We start from the raw sequence: 16,859 nt of genomic DNA, 5'->3' as shown, positions 1-16,859 counted from the left end.
CCGGGACCCCACCCACTGTCATCTTTAACTCCTGTCCTCCTGGAATAGAAGACTCCAGAGCCCAGGCCTTTCTTGGGAATCAGATGATGTATAAGATTAGGGTTCTGCCAGGCACTCTCCACCCCCCACCCACCACAGTCCCCACGATGCTGACTCTGGGGGCCCTCCTTCTGGACCCGGAGACCCCTCACTTTATGACTTGGTCCTGCGGTGTGTCAGCGCGGTCATTGTAAGCATGTGTGCCTCCCGATGGAAAAATCACTCTGATTGCATCAGCCCTGATGGATGGTGGACACGCCCTGCGAATGATGGAGAGCGTGACTGCTGGACCCAATGCCCAGAACTGAGTCCCAGGGATTGTGTCTGCTTCATTCCTTGAGTCAGGCTAAGTGTCTCCACAAGTGCGTGCACATTGTCGAGTAAAGAAATTCCAACCAGATGCATGCCATACATCTGAGTGGGCCTGGGCCCGTGCTCTCCCCAGAAATCCCCAGTGTGTCTACAACAAGTTCCAGGACCGGCTAGGTGAAATCTCACACTGCTTAACAGGTTGCTTTGCATGTGCTTTTCCAACCTCTGATGCCACAGGCTGCTGATGGGTGTGTCATAGTTCTTTCCATGGGACAGAGTGAAAGAGTTGCCACCAATAAGCGCCGCACATCCAGCTTCCCTGTCTGCAGAGCCAGGGAGCAGGTGAGACCTGCCCTGGCTTGTCCCCACAGTAGTGCTCTGAGGTTCCCCCCACAGCAGCCCACTTTCAGAGGAGCATCCTGAGACTCGGGAAGATGTGGTGACGTTTTCATACCTCACAGCTAGCAGTGGGCAGAGTCACGAGTGTGTGCTCACCTAGTTAGAAGCTCGTCCAGGAACCGTTGGGCTCTGGAGCAGGCCAGCGTGGAGACGTGGGGGACGATTCCCCCCGGGAAAGCTGGTACCATGGCCATGGCCACCTTCTCCGAGGTGCCTTCCTGGAGGGCCTGCATCCTGCAGGACTCATGCAGGTTACCAGTTCGCTCAGCTGCACACTGGGTGGGAGAAGGAAGGATATCCATGTCAGCGGCATGACCGTGAATCCCACAAGGATGGAGGTTCTGAGCTCAGTCGGGAGGTCCCAGCCCCACTGGGACGTGTGCAAGAGGAGGGACAGGAGTGCCCCGGCTGGAGGAGGTTCTAGGCCTTCAAAGTGCCACTGAAGTTCCGTACATGTTCATACAATTGCCACCTTCTCGGCACCTTTCCCCCCTCACGGCCCCCTTCCCTTTAGCTGAGGATCCACAAACCTCCTTGTAGTGATAGTGTATATGAGACCCCGGGCCCTGTGAGTCCCAGAGAAAGGTCCTCGTTACAGAGATGAGAACACACAGGCTTAGGAAATATCAGATGCCTGCTCACGGGCATGCAGGTCAGAACTGGGTGCTGTCCCGCATGCCATCCCCTCTCAGGTGCCAGAGACTTCCCTGGTACGGACATGGGTGGAGAGGGTGTGGGGACCTTGTCCCTCCCCAGCGTGGGAACAGTGTACACGGTAGAAATGGCCTGTGAAAGCCTTTGACTTCAAAAGAGAAAGTTATGTTTTATCCTTTTACATTAAAGGGCATTGTAAGACCCTCATTATGGGGATGGCAGATTCCGCAAGGTGGCAAATGCCTGGAGACTGCAGATGGGAGAAAGGCGATCACGGGGCAGGAATCTGACCAGAGGACTCGGGGAGGAGCTGATCCAGGTGATCGGTGTAAAGTGACAGGTGCCTCAGTGTGTCCATGAGGCCATTGCCAGGGACGGAACACTGTGTTTGAGTTGGACACCTTGACGTCGGCCAGGTGAAAATTTCAATGAGTGAGATTTCCTGGGCCAGGCTGAGAGCAAGGCAGCAGCCATCATCAGAAACTGCTGTTGGCAACGTCCCTGCCACAGCCCTTTGGGCTTGGAATCTGCCTGCAGCCATTCAAATTTTACACGTGCTCGTCCTTCCCCCAGCAGTGGGCGTTCATCTCCAGCTGGGGACATTACATGTACTGTGGCCTGAATTGTGTACCCCTAATCCCATGACTTTGCAACCCCTCGAACTTGATTATGTGTCTGCATTTGAGTTTTAGTCTTCAAGCAAGTCATTCAGGTGACGTGAATTCAGTGGTGTGGGTCTTCATCGAATCTGACCAGTGTCCTTAGAAGAGGAGGGGAGGACACGTGGCAGTGCAGAGGGGAGTCCATGTGACACACAGAGAGAAGACAGCCATCTACAAGCTGAGGAGCGACCCCCTCAGGAGATACCAGCCCCACTGACAGCACCACCTCTCACTTCTAGCCTCCGGAATTGTGAGAAAAGGAATGTCTGCTGTTAACACCACCCAGTGCGGCCCTATGTTATGGCAGCACAAGCAAGCAACCTAACACAGTCCGTTCCGACACACATCAGTGTTCCGGGCAGCACTGCTGACATGGCAGCTGAACTGCATTAGGCCCATGTCCATCAGCACTGAAAGGCCACATCGCTGGGCAAACGACCTCCCCGACTGGACCAGGTCTGCAAGGACAGTGGAGCTGAGTGCTCCAGAGGATTTGTGGCAAGTTTAGTTTAAGCAACACAAACAGCGAAATGCCCACGTGCTCATGGTCGACTGTGAAGTCACACGGCATTTCTCTCTCTGATATTGCTACAAATATGTGAAGAGCGTCTCTCTACCATCCCATGTAGCTGGAGGGGGGCGTGGGTGTCCACATTTCTTTGTCTTGGGGCTGTGGGACACTAGGGAGAGTCCTGGGAGGGTGCCCGGGGAGTCCCCAGATTGGAGTGTGGGTTCTGGGCACTGCCAGGTTGTGTTGGGGTTTTGGGTGTAGAGACCCTCGAGGCCAACTCTCACCTCAGACAGGCACTGGTCTGTGTCATCAGCCTGGTGCACCTGCACCCTGACCCCGTAGGTGGTGTAGTCGGGTCCATGGGCCAGCACCTCAATGATGTCCTCCTTGGAGCTCTGCAAAGACAGAGTGGGTACTGAGCCAGGAGGCATCAGGAACCTTCCACCCAATCTGTGGTCCTGTGTCATGGCAGACCTAGTCTGTGAGAACACAGGGAGGATGTTCCTGGCAGCCCTGCTGAGCTAGCAACAATTGATTTGTGTCAAGGTGTAGCCACAGTGAAAGCCTGAATGACTGAAGAAAACTCTGTCCTTGTTGGGATGATATGGAGTTGGGTCAGGCCACAGCTCCTGAGCTGGCCGCACTGCAATGGTTTGTCGTCCTCTGTGAGGTGATAGGTTGCAGAGAAAAGTATTCAAGACCTTAATCCCTTCCTACACCCCTAACCGCCCCCCCGCTCCCCCCCCCCTTTTTTTTTCTTTTTTAAATACACTGCACTATCAAGTGGGATGATGTGTAAGGCTTGCAGAAGGCCTACAAGGACAGTCGGGCAGGGGCTGGTCCACAGGATACTTGGGGCAGGGTGTTCATCAGTTGAAAGGGGCATGAGGCAAAGACAGCAACAGATGCTTTCTCTCTGATCCCAAGAACACAGGAAGAAAGACTGCTTTTCTCCCCTACCAGGGAGCTGGTCGGGAGGATTGAAGGTGCAGATCACTTTGGGAGTGGGCCTGTGAGAACTTGAGGCCGCAGATTTGAGTCTGACTTCTGGTCCCACCCCAGTCACCTCAGGGTCCTGGGTGTGGGCCAGCTCTCACCTCAGTTTGGCACTGGACGGTTTTCCTGCCCTGACGCACTTGTCCTTTGTACCCGTTGAGGGCATAAGTGAACCTGTCAGCCAGCTCCTCGACGCTGCCCTTGTTGGAGCTCTGCAAAGACAGAGCCCGCTTCCGGGCCAGGAGGCATGAGGGGCCCGGGCATTACCAGTGGGGAAGATGCCCACCACACATTCTGCTCCCCAGATCAGGCAGAGAGGGGCATCTGCAAAGACCTCCAGGCAGGGAGTGAAGTTGATGACCCCTTGAGCACCCCTGCGATTTCACAGGTGGGTAGCAGAGCTCCGACCCCAGCACTCAGCTTCCCTTCCTGTGAGCCATGACCTGGGCAGTGAACATGACACACCCTCCAGCACCCTCCAGACTTCTGACACTTACCAACCTGCTCCTGAGCCCAGGATGAGCATCCCTCATTCCCCGCTTCCTTCCCCTCACCATCCCGGACACACACACACACACACACACACACACACACACCCGGGATGAGGGGTAAGAGGTGTGGTGCTCCCCAGGTGTGACCCCTAATTGGCACCCAAGTGTGAGCTTAAAGGGCCTGCCCTCGGTTACCTGTGTGTGCCTCCTGCCAGAGGGCGAGGGGTCTCGGTGGTGGCGCTTGCGCCTGTTTCCCCAGCAACAGAAACATCTCTTGCCCTGGGCTTTCTTCTTGCCAGAGCATCGGAAGAACGGGAAGCAACGGAGAGACATCCTGGTCTCCTGACCTTCTCCACTCAAGTGAGCTGGAAAGGCAGTTGTCTCTAGAATGTGGGTACCTGGTTACCACGGTTCCCATTTCTGTTGGGGATCTGTCCCCAGGGAAGTGAGGTCACCCCTTCAAGGTTCCATGACCTGTGCCCCTTCCTCCAATCAGGGCCACCCAATGGCCCCTCTGGGCTGCTGACCTCTCACCTTCCTGGCCCATGTTATCTCCATACCTGTACACAAGCATCCAACACAGCCCTCCCCCATGCTCCCTGGGAAGAAGGAGGCCCCTGGTTTTGGGGGAGAAAGCCGAGTTCACACCTCCTTTTTCTTAGGTGATCTGTGCCCTGGGGGAAGCCTCTGTGCCTCTCAGGGCCTCCCCCAGGCTCCCAAGCTGCCCAGTGAGGATGATGCTAGACACCATTTCCATAGGAAGTCATCAGGTGCAGATGGGACAATTCCCCTAACAGCTGTGGGCTGGTGTCCCATGAATCTGGTACACAAACATAGAGGTGGAAGGTGACAAGAATGAGTGGGACACAGCATGCAACACTAGACAAAAGAGCCCTGGGCCCAGCCTGTGATCTCAGGGAAGTCACTGGTCATGTGGGCCTCATTTTCAAGTCTGTACCTTTAAGGGTTTGCAAGGACAGGAAATTCAGATATGGTCACTCACTGGCCTAAAACCTCACCGTGGTCTCTTGTTATAAACTTAGCCTCGGACAAGTGCCTCATGTGGGTCCAAGCGTTAGGGGCCTTCACAGTGGCTTCGAGTGAGTCCAGCCTCCTGGTGGGAACATCCTTGTGTGTCCGCTGAGTGCTCAGTAACTGGCTTCTGAACAACATAGAGGACAGCCCAGCTGATGGGGTGTCAGGTCCTGTCACTTGTCTTGTACTCTCGTTCTTGAGGTCCCTTCCTTCCTCTCAGCCTCTCTCTGGCATTCTGTGTGTGTGTGCGTCTCTGTCTGTGCCACTGACCGGTTGTTCTGTCTGGAAGCTGAGTCCACACCCTTTTCCTTACCACTTTAGCAAATCTTGGTTTTGGTAAGTTCTCCACTTTGTTCTGAGAGTGTCTTGGTCTGAGAAAACATACGGCATATCCTGCTACTTTATTATAACTTCTAGACATAAGCTGTCTAGTCCCATGAGTGGGATAGATTTCCACCTTGACATTCCTGATACGACGATTCTAGTGTGAAACCATCAAGGTTAACAGCAAGAGTACTAAGCCACATTGACTTCAGGGCCTCCTGATCCCATGTGTTCTCTGTGACCTGTCAACCTCTAGTATCGCCAGGTCCCTAAGCATTCTCTACCAGCAGCCTGAAGGATCTTTTGAAAATGTCAATATGATCATGTCTCTTCTGAAAACTGCCAGTGGTCTCCTATGGCCTTTAGAAATGAGTCCCAAATCCTTAGCGTGTCCGTCCAGGCCGTCCATGATCCGACCTTAGCTTCTTTTGCAGTCTTGTCTCTGCCTCACCCCTTTTCTGTGGTCACACTTTGAGATCCTCATTGGCATCACACTCTGCCAGCCCAGCTTAGAGCTGTGCCATGCCCTGTATCCCGACGTCTCACTCTGGAGTCAGTGGAAGGCTGGTGTACATTCCGGAATCGCCCATCTTTCCCCTGTCCTGCTCTCTGCTCCCATCGTCTTTTGTTTTTGTTTTCGTGTTTGTTGTTGTTGTTGTTTTGCAATACCATGAAATGCTACAACCTTGTCCACCCTCAGGAGTTTTAAGGATCTCATTCAGTGTGGCAGCTGAGAAGTATAAGCAGCAGAATAGTGATGAAGCTAACAGTAGGGACTTGTCTTTCTCACCAAAGAACAAGTCCACAGGTAGGTGGATCCAATATTGAATTCAGCTGCTCAGTGATGTCAGGGTAGGCTCCCAGCATCAACGAGAGGAAAAAAATCCTCTGCTCGCTATTGTGCTTTATATCAGGGAGAAACTTAGTGTCTCAGAAATCAACTATGAGACTCTGGCGTGAACCCTTGGGCAGAACGGGCCAAATTGCAAGGAACATGGGGCAGTTTAGTGTCAAAGTGCTCCTGAAGGAGGTGCCTCAGCCCAGGAGGAGGTGGTGAGGGGAAGGGCAGTGGGGACTTGTCGGATGGAGATCTTCCTGTTTCTACTGTGATCACTAAGGGCCCCGTACATTTCTTCTGTGTGGACTTGTGGAGGAAAGGTGTCCCGAGACTCAGGGATGACTGTTTCACAACAGTTGCCTAGTGTTTTGAAGTACCCTGTCTCATAGGGTCCATATTATCCACATAGAACTGGTTAAACATATATGTTTTTATTGATCTCAGAGAGAGGAAGGGAAGGGGAACAGAGAGAGCCGGGGGTGGGGGTGGGGGTGGTGAGGAGGCTGGGGAAGGGGAGAGAGAAACATCCATGATGAGAGAGCATCATCAGTCCCATAGCTCCTCGCGCGCAACCCCAGTACGGGCCCTGACTGGGAATGAATCGGGGATCTCTTAGTTCCGGGGTCCACGCTCAAGCACTGAGCCACGCCAGTCGGGCAGCCACATATCAATTTAAAATGAAACCTTTTTTTAAGTCAAATTTAGTAAAACTTAAAATTCACTGAGACATTTCGGTTTCGCTTGTTGGATACCTGAGGAGTGTTGGCTTGGTGTATTGACCAGCTGGTTTTCCTTGGAAGCAAATATGAAATGAAAGAAAGGAAATGTGTCTCCCCTCAGAGCAAGAGTACTGCTCACATGAGAACGATGAGCTTTGGATGATTGGGCCACAGCACTGAATGGATCCCTCTTGCACAGCGTGCCTCCTTTTGAAATACTCACCAGTGGCATTCCTTTGTCCTTTTCTGCTTAGAATTTTCTGACATGGTGGTTTTCATTTTAATTATAGATTGTTCCAGTGGTGGTGTCAGTGAACTATGGCCCCTCGGGTAGAACCAGGGCTGTGTACCTTGTTTCCGTACTGTACTGTTTCAGTGGAACCATTGCCTCTCCCTAAGCTGAGTTTGACTGGTGAGTTAAATACTGGGCTCATGGAGGAAGGGAAATGATTCAGGAAGTGTTTAGTGGAGGGAGTTGTTTTGAGTTACTCCTGTTGCAACCAAAGCAATGCTCTTGCTATCCCTAGTGATTTTAAGTATGGTTGAGAGCTAGTCTACTGGTTGTTTCTGGCCAAATAGCAAATGCAGCTAAACGGCGAGGGAAGTAGAATGCCCCCCATTAAGTAATTTTTCCTTTCCTGAGACCATTTCAGGACACAAATTGGCACTTGGGAAAGTTTAGAAAGATATGATTGACTCTGGCCAGTGTTGCACGGTGGTCGAGCGTCCGTCTGTGAAGCAGGCAGGAGTGCACAGTTGGTTTGATTCCGGGTCAGAGCACAGGCCTGGGTTGCAGACTGGATCACCAATAGGGGTCGTGAAGGAGGCAACCTACCCATGTTTGTCTCTCATGGTTCCCGTTTCTGTCTCGCCCTTTGTCCCGCCCTGAAATCAATCAAAGTGTATTGTTAAAATATATACTGAGTCAACCCCAGCTGATGGGGCTCTTTGGATTGGCCTCTCCCCTTGCACTGAAAGTTTCTGGATCTGTTCCCAGGGAGGGCACATGGCAGGGTTTTGTGGTCAATTCCATGTCACGGGGGTGGGCAGGAGGCGGCTGGTGCGCCTCTCATCTGTGTTCTCTGCCTCTCCCTTCCTCTCTCTACTGTCTGTCTATATCTTGGAGGTATGATCCTTGTGTCAACCAGAACCTATACATGAAGCAAAATGAGAAGAAACTGTCACTTCTGGTCGTTTCACTGCTGACAGTTCACCAGTGTGAACATTCTGGTGTATATATTTCCAGATTTTATTTCCCCATTTTATCAGTGTATACGTAGTTATCAGAGGAAATTAAATGTTTCAAAACTTATTTTAAAACTGTATTATAGAGTGAGCACCTTCCATGTCAGCATATATGTGTACGTGCATGTGTGTGTATGCGTGTGTGTGTGTGTGTGTGTGTATGGAACTATGTATATGTAAGTGAGAAGACATGATCTACACATGTTTTTAATAAACAAACTCATTTATTCAAAAGGAGTATTTAACTGAATGGGAAATAGTCTACATAAATAGGTAGGTACTTTTAGAAATTATCCTTATTTACTATTATAAATGTCCAGTTGGGATGTATTCCTCTGAATTATTTAAGATAATCGCCTAGAACTCTTCTGATAGCACGAGAGAAGGCTTCCAGCGCAGCCAGTAGCTGACTCCATAATGGCTTCAGGTACTGCCTCGGGCCAGGCCTGGCCAGGGCAGGGCCTCTCGTTGGACCAGGCTCTGGCTCCTGAGCGGGCCCTTCCTCTGCCTCCGGACAGCTCTGGAGCTCTGGGCGTGGACCTGGAGCAGGAGAAAGAGACACATTGACTCACACTCCTGGCTTTCCTGTGACTTAGTGCAGACAGGAAAGATGCCACCGCCTTTAAGGGAACTCCAGCCCATGAGCCTGCCCTCCCCCGATGATCTGCCCGGATGATCATTCCGCCTCACCTTGTGGAGTTGCCTCGGTGGGCTCAAGGTGCTGCAGCGCCAACCATAGATTTTGGGCGTGGCCCACCAGGTGTGAGGCAGGGGAGTTGACGGGCACCAAGACCTGCTCTACCTCGAAGCAGGCGAAAGGAAGGCGCTGCCCCAAACCCTGGACGTGGTCCAGCCAGGTCCCCACCATCGCAGCAAAGGCCCTGGGGAGAGGCAGGTGGGCAGCAGATTCTGAGTCCTGGTCTTTCCTTCCACTCTGCCCTCCCATGGCACACTTGTTTAGATCTGAGCCTCTATGCAGGCCCCCCTTGCCCACCCAGGGGACAGCCCCATGCCACCCCCAGCCCCAGTGTGGCTGTCCTGGTTGTAGCAGTTGTGGGATCCAGCAGGTTCAACATGGAGTCTGTGTGAGACTCTTCTTCCCACTGGCAGCTCTCCTGAAGGTCCAGTGCACTGCCCACCCCCACCCTCCAGGCCCTGGGCATCTGGGCTGAGGACTGAGACAGACTTGTGAGCAGCCTGCTCACCACAGGCCTGTTCTGAGCCTGGCCACCGTGGTCAGGGGAGATGGATATGGAGAAGGGCAGGCAGAGCGGGGTGGGTCTGTGGGGGGTGGGAGGGGACTGTGAGGGACAACTCAGCACAGCGTCTCCTCTGGGTCTACAAGGCCCGGGACCCCACCCACTGTCATCTTTAACTCCTGTCCTCCTGGAATAGAAGACTCCAGAGCCCAGGCCTTTCTTGGGAATCAGATGATGTATAAGATTAGGGTTCTCTCAGGCACTCTCCACCCCCCACCCACCACAGTCCCCACGATGATGACTCTGGGGGCCCTCCTTCTGGACCCGGAGACCACTCACTTTATGACTTGGTCCTGCGGTGTGTCAGCGCGGTCATTGTAAGCATGTGTGCCTCCAGATGGAAAAATCACTCTGATTGCATCAGCCCTGATGGATGGTGGACACGACCTGCGAATGATGGAGAGCGTGACTGCTGGACCCAATGCCCAGAACTGAGTCCCAGGGATTGTGTCTGCTTCATTCCTTGAGTCAGGCTAAGTGTCTCCACAAGTGCGTGCACATTGTCGAGTAAAGAAACTCCAACCAGAAGCATGCCATACATCTGAGTGGGCCTGGGCCCCTGCTCTCCCCAGAAATCCCAAGTGTGGCTACACCAAGGACCAGGACCGGCTAGGTGAAATCTCACACTGCTTAACAGGTTGCTTTGCATGTGCTTTTCCAACCTCCGATGCCACAGGCCGCTGATGGGTGTGTCATAGTTCTTTCCGTGGGACAGAGTGAAAGAGTTGCCACCAATAAGCGCCGCACATCCAGCTTCCCTGTCTGCAGAGCCAGGGAGCAGGTGAGACCTGCCCTGGCTTGTCCCCACAGTAGTGCTCTGAGGTTCCCCCCACAGCAGCCCACTTTCAGAGGAGCATCCTGAGACTCGGGAAGATGTGGTGACGTTTTCATACCTCACAGCTAGCAGTGGGCAGAGTCACGAGTGTGTGCTCACCTAGTTAGAAGCTCGTCCAGGAACCGTTGGGCTCTGGAGCAGGCCAGCGTGGAGACGTGGGGGACGATTCCCCCCGGGAAAGCTGGTACCATGGCCATGGCCACCTTCTCCGAGGTGCCTTCCTGGAGGGCCTGCATCCTGCAGGACTCATGCAGGTTACCAGTTCGCTCAGCTGCACACTGGGTGGGAGAAGGAAGGATATCCATGTCAGCGGCATGACCGTGAATCCCACAAGGATGGAGGTTCGGAGCTCAGTCGGGAGGTCCCAGCCCCACTGGGACGTGTGCAAGAGGAGGGACAGGAGTGCCCCGGCTGGAGGAGGTTCTAGGCCTTCAAAGTGCCACTGAAGTTCCGTACATGTTCATACAATTGCCACCTTCTCGGCACCTTTCCCCCCCTCACGGCCCCCTTCCCTTTAGCTGAGGATCCACAAACCTCCTTGTAGTAATAGTGTATATGAGACCCCGGGCCCTGTGAGTCCCAGAGAAAGGTCCTCGTTACAGAGATGAGAACACAGAGGCTTGGGAAATATCAGATGCCTGCTCACGGGCATGCAGGTCAGAACTGGGTGCTGTCCCGCATGACATCCCCTCTCAGGTGCCAGAGACTTCCCTGCTACGGACATGGGTGGAGAGGGTGTGGGGACCTTGTCCCTCCCCAGCGTGGGAACAGTGTACACGGTAGAAATGGCCTGTGAAAGCCTTTGACTTCAAAAGAGAAAGTTATGTTCTATCCTTTTACATTAAAGGGCATTGTAAGACCCTCATTATGGGGATGGCAGATTCCGCAAGGTGGCAAATGCCTGGAGACTGCAGATGGGAGAAAGGCGATCACGGGGCAGGAATCTGACCAGAGGACTCGGGGAGGAGCTGATCCAGGTGATGGGTGTAAAGTGACAGGTGCCTCAGTGTGTCCATGAGGCAATTGCCAGGGACGGAACACTGTGTTTGAGTTGGACACCTTGACGTCGGCCAGGTGAAAATTTCAATGAGTGAGATTTCCTGGGCCAGGCTGAGAGCAAGGCAGCAGCCATCATCAGAAACTGCTGTTGGCAATGTCCCTGCCATAGCCCTTTGGGCTTGGAATCTGCCTGCAGCCATTCAAATTTTACACGTGCTCGTCCTTCCCCCAGCAGTGGGCGTTCATCTCCAGCTGGGGACATTACATGTACTGTGGCCTGAATTGTGTACCCCTAATCCCATGACTTTGCAACCCCTCGAACTTGATTATGTGTCTGCATTTGAGTTTTAGTCTTCAAGCAAGTCATTCAGGTGACGTGAATTCAGTGGTGTGGGTCTTCATCGAATCTGACCAGTGTCCTTAGAAGAGGAGGGGAGGACACGTGGCAGTGCAGAGGGGAGTCCATGTGACACACAGAGAGAAGACAGCCATCTACAAGCTGAGGAGCGACCCCCTCAGGAGATACCAGCCCCACTGACAGCACCACCTCTCACTTCTAGCCTCCGGAATTGTGAGAAAAGGAATGTCTGCTGTTAACACCACCCAGTGCGGCCCTATGTTATGGCAGCACAAGCAAGCAACCTAACACAGTCCGTTCCGACACACATCAGTGTTCCGGGCAGCACTGCTGACATGGCAGCTGAACTGCATTAGGCCCATGTCCATCAGCACTGAAAGGCCACATCGCTGGGCAAACGACCTCCCCGACTGGACCAGGTCTGCAAGGACAGTGGAGCTGAGTGCTCCAGAGGATTTGTGGCAAGTTTAGTTTAAGCAACACAAACAGCGAAATGCCCACGTGCTCATGGTCGACTGTGAAGTCACACGGCATTTCTCTCTCTGATATTGCTACAAATATGTGAAGAGCGTCTCTCTACCATCCCATGTAGCTGGAGGGGGGCGTGGGTGTCCACATTTCTTTGTCTTGGGGCTGTGGGACACTAGGGAGAGTCCTGGGAGGGTGCCCGGGGAGTCCCCAGATTGGAGTGTGGGTTCTGGGCACTGCCAGGTTGTGTTGGGGTTTTGGGTGTAGAGACCCTCGAGGCCAACTCTCACCTCAGACAGGCACTGGTCTGTGTCATCAGCCTGGTGCACCTGCACCCTGACCCCGTAGGTGGTGTAGTCGGGTCCATGGGCCAGCACCTCAATGATGTCCTCCTTGGAGCTCTGCAAAGACAGAGACACTTACCAACCTGCTCCTGAGCCCAGGATGAGCATCCCTCATTCCCCGCTTCCTTCCCCTCACCATCCCGGACACACACACACACACACACACACACACACACACACACCCGGGATGAGGGGTAAGAGGTGTGGTGCTCCCCAGGTGTGACCCCTAATTGGCACCCAAGTGTGAGCTTAAAGGGCCTGCCCTCGGTTACCTGTGTGTGCCTCCTGCCAGAGGGCGAGGGGTCTCGGTGGTGGCGCTTGCGCCTGTTTCCCCAGCAACAGAAACATCTCTTGCCCTGGGCTTTCTTCTTGCCAGAGCATCGGAAGAACGGGAAGCAACAGAGAGACATCCTGGTCTCCTGACATTCTCCACTCAAGTGAGCTGGAAAGGCAGTTGTCTCTAGAATGTGGGTACCTGGTTACCACGGTTCCCATTTCTGTTGGGGATCTGTCCCCAGGGAAGTGAGGTCACCCCTTCAAGGTTCCATGACCTGTGCCCCTTCCTCCAATCAGGGCCACCCAATGGCCCCTCTGGGCTGCTGACCTCTCACCTTCCTGGCCCATGTTATCTCCATACCTGTATACAAGCATCCAACACAGCCCTCCCCCATGCTCCCTGGGAAGAAGGAGGCCCCTGGTTTTGGGGGAGAAAGCCGAGTTCACACCTCCTTTTTCTTAGGTGATCTGTGCCCTGGGGGAAGCCTCTGTGCCTCTCAGGGCCTCCCCCAGGCTCCCAAGCTGCCCAGTGAGGATGATGCTAGACACCATTTCCCTAGGAAGTCATCAGGTGCAGATGGGACAATTCCCCTAACAGCTGTGGGCTGGTGTCCCATGAATCTGGTACACAAACATAGAGGTGGAAGGTGACAAGAATGAGTGGGACACAGCATGCAACACTAGACAAAAGAGCCCTGGGCCCAGCCTGTGATCTCAGGGAAGTCACTGGTCATGTGGGACTCATTTTCAAGTCTGTACCTTTAAGGGTTTGAAAGGACAGGAAATTCAGATATGGTCACTCACTGGCCTAAAACCTCACCGTGGTCTCTTGTTATAAACTTAGCCTCGGACAAGTGCCTCATGTGGGTCCAAGCGTTAGGGGCCTTCACAGTGGCTTCGAGTGAGTCCAGCCTCCTGGTGGGAACATCCTTGTGTGTCCGCTGAGTGCTCAGTAACTGGCTTCTGAACAACATAGAGGACAGCCCAGCTGATGGGGTGTCAGGTCCTGTCACTTGTCTTGTACTCTCGTTCTTGAGGTCCCTTCCTTCCTCTCAGCCTCTCTCTGGCATTCTGTGTGTGTGTGCGTCTCTGTCTGTGCCACTGACCGGTTGTTCTGTCTGGAAGCTGAGTCCACCCCCTTTTCCTTACCACTTTAGCAAATCTTGGTTTTGGTAAGTTCTCCACTTTGTTCTGAGAGTGTCTTGGTCTGAGAAAACATACGGCATATCCTGCTACTTTATTATAACTTCTAGACATAAGCTGTCTAGTCCCATGAGTGGGATAGATTTCCACCTTGACATTCCTGATACGACGATTCTAGTGTGAAACCATCAAGGTTAACAGCAAGAGTACTAAGCCACATTGACTTCAGGGCCTCCTGATCCCATGTGTTCTCTGTGACCTGTCAACCTCTAGTATCGCCAGGTCCCTAAGCATTCTCTACCAGCAGCCCGAAGGATCTTTTGAAAATGTCAATATGATCATGTCTCTTCTGAAAACTGCCAGTGGTCTCCTATGGCCTTTAGAAATGAGTCCCAAATCCTTAGCGTGTCCGTCCAGGCAGTCCATGATCCGACCTTAGCTTCTTTTGCAGTCTTGTCTCTGCCTCACCCCTTTTCTGTGGTCACACTTTGAGATCCTCATTGGCATCACACTCTGCCAGCCCAGCTTAGAGCTGTGCCATGCCCTGTATCCCGACGTCTCACTCTGGAGTCAGTGGAAGGCTGGTGTACATTCCGGAATCGCCCATCTTTCCCCTGTCCTGCTCTCTGCTCCCATCGTCTTTTGTTTTTGTTTTCGTGTTTGTTGTTGTTGTTGTTTTGCAATACCATGAAATGCTACAACCTTGTCCACCCTCAGGAGTTTTAAGGATCTCATTCAGTGTGGCAGCTGAGAATTACAAGCAGCAGAATAGTGATGAAGCTAACAGTAGGGACTTGTCTTTCTCACCAAAGAACAAGTCCACAGGTAGGTGGATCCAATATTGAATTCAGCTGCTCAGTGATGTCAGGGTAGGCTCCCAGCATCAACGAGAGGAAAAAAATCCTCTGCTCGCTATTGTGCTTTATATCAGGGAGAAACTTAGTGTCTCAGAAATCAACTATGAAACTCTGGCGTGAACCCTTGGGCAGAACGGGCCAAATTGCAAGGGACATGGGGCAGTTTAGTGTCAAAGTGCTCCTGAAGGAGGTGCCTCAGCCCAGGAGGAGGTGGTGAGGGGAAGGGCAGTGGGGACCTGTCGGATGGAGAGCTTCCTGTTTCTACTGTGATCACTAAGGGCCCCGTACATGTCTTCTGTGTGGACTTGTGGAGGAAAGGTGTCCCGAGACTCAGGGATGACTGTTTCACAACAGTTGCCTAGTGTTTTGAAGTACCCTGTCTCATAGGGTCCATATTATCCACATAGAACTGGTTAAACATATATGTTTTTATTGATCTCAGAGAGAGGAAGGGAAGGGGAACAGAGAGAGCCGGGGGTGGGGGTGGTGAGGAGGCTGGGGAAGGGGAGAGAGAAACATCAATGATGAGAGAGCATCATCAGTCCCATAGCTCCTCGCGCGCAACCCCAGTACGGGCCCTGACTGGGAATGAATCGGGGATCTCTTAGTTCCGGTGTCCACGCTCAAGCACTGAGCCACGCCAGTCGGGCAGCCACATATCAATTTAAAATGAAACCTTTTCTTAAGTCAAATTTAGTAAAACTTAAAATTCACTGAGACATTTAGGTTTCGCTTGTTGGATACCTGAGGAGTGTTGGCTTGGTGTATTGACCAGCTGGTTTTCCTTGAAAGCAAATATGAAATGAAAGAAAGGAAATGTGTCTCCCCTCAGAGCAAGAGTACTGCTCACATGAGAACGATGAGCTTTGGATGATTGGGCCACAGCACTGAATGGATCCCTCTTGCACAGCGTGCCTCCTTTTGAAATACTCACCAGTGGCATTCCTTTGTCCTTTTCTGCTTAGAATTTTCTGACATGGTGGTTTTCATTTTAATTATAGATTGTTCCAGTGGTGGTGTCAGTGAACTATGGCCCCTCGGGTAGAACCAGGGCTGTGTACCTTGTTTCCGTACTGTCCTGTTCCAGTGGAACCATTGCCTCTCCCTAAGCTGAGTTTGACTGGTGAGTTAAATACTGGGCTCATGGAGGAAGGGAAATGATTCAGGAAGTGTTTAGTGGAGGGAGTTGTTTTGAGTTACTCCTGTTGCAACCAAAGCAATGCTCTTGCTATCCCTAGTGATTTTAAGTATGGTTGAGAGCTAGTCTACTGGTTGTTTCTGGCCAAATAGCAAATGCAGCTAAACGGCGAGGGAAGTAGAATGCCCCCCATTAAGTAATTTTTCCTTTCCTGAGACCATTTCAGGACACAAATTGGCACTTGGGAAAGTTTAGAAAGATATGATTGACTCTGGCCAGTGTTGCACGGTGGTCGAGCGTCCGTCTGTGAAGCAGGCAGGAGTGCACAGTTGGTTTGATTCCGGGTCAGAGCACAGGCCTGGGTTGCAGACTGGATCACCAATAGGGGTCGTGAAGGAGGCAACCTACCCATGTTTGTCTCTCATGGTTCCCGTTTCTGTCTCGCCCTTTGTCCCGCCCTGAAATCAATCAAAGTGTATTGTTAAAATATATACTGAGTCAACCCCAGCTGATGGGGCTCTTTGGATTGGCCTCTCCCCTTGCACTGAAAGTTTCTGGATCTGTTCCCAGGGAGGGCACATGGCAGGGTTTTGTGGTCAATTCCATGTCACGGGGGTGGGCAGGAGGCGGCTGGTGCGCCTCTCATCTGTGTTCTCTGCCTCTCCCTTCCTCTCTCTACTGTCTGTCTATATCTTGGAGGTATGATCCTTGTGTCAACCAGAACCTATACATGAAGCAAAATGAGAAGAAACTGTCACTTCTGGTCGTTTCACTGCTGACAGTTCACCAGTGTGAACATTCTGGTGTATATATTTCCAGATTTTATTTCCCCATTTTATCAGTGTATACGTAGTTATCAGAGGAAATTAAATGTTTCAAAACTTATTTTAAAACTGTATTATAGAGTGAGCACCTTCCATGTCAGCATATATGTGTACGTGCATGTGTGTGTGTGTG

This window comes from Myotis nattereri (genome assembly GCF_964212035.1).
Source record: "Myotis nattereri genome assembly, chromosome: 10".
Taxonomy (NCBI): Eukaryota; Metazoa; Chordata; class Mammalia; order Chiroptera; family Vespertilionidae; genus Myotis; species Myotis nattereri.
This window is presented reverse-complemented; position numbering follows the sequence as displayed.